This window comes from Octopus bimaculoides, unplaced genomic scaffold, assembly GCF_001194135.2.
Source record: "Octopus bimaculoides isolate UCB-OBI-ISO-001 unplaced genomic scaffold, ASM119413v2 Scaffold_110310, whole genome shotgun sequence".
Classification (NCBI taxonomy): Eukaryota; Metazoa; Mollusca; class Cephalopoda; order Octopoda; family Octopodidae; genus Octopus; species Octopus bimaculoides.
Genome location: NW_026430925.1, coordinates 33,314 through 36,250, shown reverse-complemented (window position 1 = coordinate 36,250; position 2,937 = coordinate 33,314).

The following is a 2,937-nucleotide window of genomic DNA, read 5'->3' as shown; positions in this document are numbered from 1 at the left end:
TATATATATATATATATATATATATATATATATATATATATATATATATGCACACATGTGTCTGTGTATGTCTGTGTGCATGTATGTTTATGTATATATAGATGTGTGTGTGTATGTATACTTATGTATATATTTATCGGATATACATTGATATAGGCATGTATAATATATACACATACACACACACAAGTACACACTTACATATATATACATAAGCACACATATGTATATACATATACACCCATCTCTCTCTCTCTCTCTCTGTCTCTCTCTCTATATATATATATATATATATACACACACACACCACACAAATACACATACATACATACACCTACATACACACACACACACGGACACATCCCTTGTCCCCAACCCCAAAAGTGGAATTCTAATAGCAGACAGGGTATTTTTGGTGTTGAGGGAGTCAGACTATGATATCATAGTGGAATTCTATATACAAGAGACAACTCTAGTGTAAGTATGTTTATATACACTCTCCCTCTTACAAACACAAGCCAGTAACTATATATATATATATATATATATATATATATATATAATAGACAAGTTCTTTGTGGGAAATGTCATCCAGTCTTCGTGTATCGGGTTACATTCTTGAAGAATAAAACGGCACCAGTCTAGCAAGAATAGCAAAGCATTGACTAATATGTCTTCTCATATTTGACTTCCATAAAGGACAGGTGCAGGTGTGACTGTGTGGTAAGTTGCTGCTTGTTTCCCAACCACATGGTTCTGGGTTCAGTCCCACTGCGTGGCACCTTGGGCAAGGGTCTTCTACTGTAGCCTCAAGTTAACCAAAGCCTTGTGAGTGTATTTGGTAGACGGAAACTGAAAGAAGCCTGTCATATATATATATATATATAAATGCATGTGTGTGGTAAGAAGGTTGCTTCTCAACCATATGGTTCTGGGTTCAGTCCCACTGCGTGGCACCTTGGGCAAGGGTCTGCTGCTGTAGCCTCAGGTTAACCAAAGCCTTGTGAGTGTATTTGGTAGACGGAAACTGAAAGAAGCCTGTCATATATATATATATATATATATATATATATATATATATAAATGCATGTGTGTGGTAAGAAGCTTGCTTCTCAACCACATGGTTCTGGGTTCAGTCCCACTGTGTGGCACCTTGGGTAAGTGTCTTCTACCATAGCCTCGGGCTAACCATCTAAGGGATAATACATATCCAATATACTACTGGATGTATACCTACATATTTATATCCAAGTGCTTGCTGTTGCAGGGCAGTGTCACAATTGAATACTAGGTATGGGTGGGGAGTAAAACAGAAATTTACCCAGAATTTATAAATCAAATAAGACAAAAAAGCGGATAATCATTTGACAAACACCAGCTTGTAAACATTCATTTAGATCTATTTATTAATTGATTACAATCATACGTATAAGTAATTAAGATAAACGAATGAAATTTCACTCATTGATTCTTATTCATTTATTTATTTTTATTTATCTATTTATTTACTTGTTTATTTGTTTATTTCATTTGTTTATCTTGATTACTTATGCACATCTCTTTTACTCTTTTACTTGTTTCAGTCATTTGACTGCGGCCATGCTGGAGCACCGCCTCTAGTCGAGCAATTCGACCCGGGGACTTTTTCTTTGTAAGCCTAGTACATATTCTGTCAGTCTCTTTCGCCGAACCGCTAAGTGACGGGGACATAAACACACCAGCATCGTTTGTCAAGCAATGCTAGGGGGACAAACACAGGCACACAAACACACACATATATATATATATATATATACATATATACGGCGGGCTTCTTTCAGTTTCCGTCTACCAAATCCACTCATAAGGCTTTGGTCAGCCCGAGGCTATAGTAGAAGGCATTTGCCCAAGATGCCACGCAGTGGGACTGAACCCGGAACCATGTGGTTGGTAAGCAAGCTACCTACCACACAGCCACTCCTGATTGCAATCAATTGATAAATAGATCTAAACGAATGTTTGTCAATTGATTTTTCTTATTTGTCTGAAGGATGTTGTGTCTTGCAAGTTACTCAATGCCAGTACCACGTCAGCACACACGCAGTCCACTCTGTGAAATGGTTGGCATTAGAAAGGGCATCTGGTCGTGGAAACCATGCTGAGACAGGCAACAGGTGCCTGGTGCAATTCTTCAGTTTTGCCATCCACGCCAGACTATCCGATCCATGCCAGCATGAAAAAACGGATGTTGAATAATGGGCGATGATGATGATGATGATGGTGGTGATAAGGGGACGTTCTGCAATTGAAAATCTGCCCCAACAATATCCATCTAGCCCATGCCGGCTTAGGAAAATAGACGTTAAACCTGACGATTGCCAGCAGAAGGCAATTCTGCTCTGAAAACTCGTGAATTTTGCTGAATCCAACATTTTTACTTCGAATCCTGTCTGTATCTCGTGGCCCTGATGATAGAAGTTGGGGGGGGGGGAGTAGGTGTGTGTGTGTGTGCGTATGTGTGTATGTCCATGTGTGTGTATGTGTGTGTCTATGTATGAGTGTGTATGTGTGTGCATCTACGTATGAGTGTGTATGTGCATGTGTATGTGTGTGTGTGTGTGTGTGTGTGTGTGGTTGTGCGTGGGAGCCGTTTCTAGAATTGAAAGTCTTCACACGGATATATTTGACAACATCGTATCGTAGTTTTCGGTGATGGTCATGTGCTGTCATTGAATAGTCAGACACATGTGTGCACTTGCGCGTGTATACGTGTGCGTGTGTGAGTATACATGTGTATATATGTATGTATGGTGTATGCATGTACGTATATATTTATATATGTATATGTATATACATATATATATATATATGTGTATGTATGTATGTATGTATGTGTCTATCTATCTTTCTCTTCATATCTATATATATCTATATATATATATATATATATATATATAT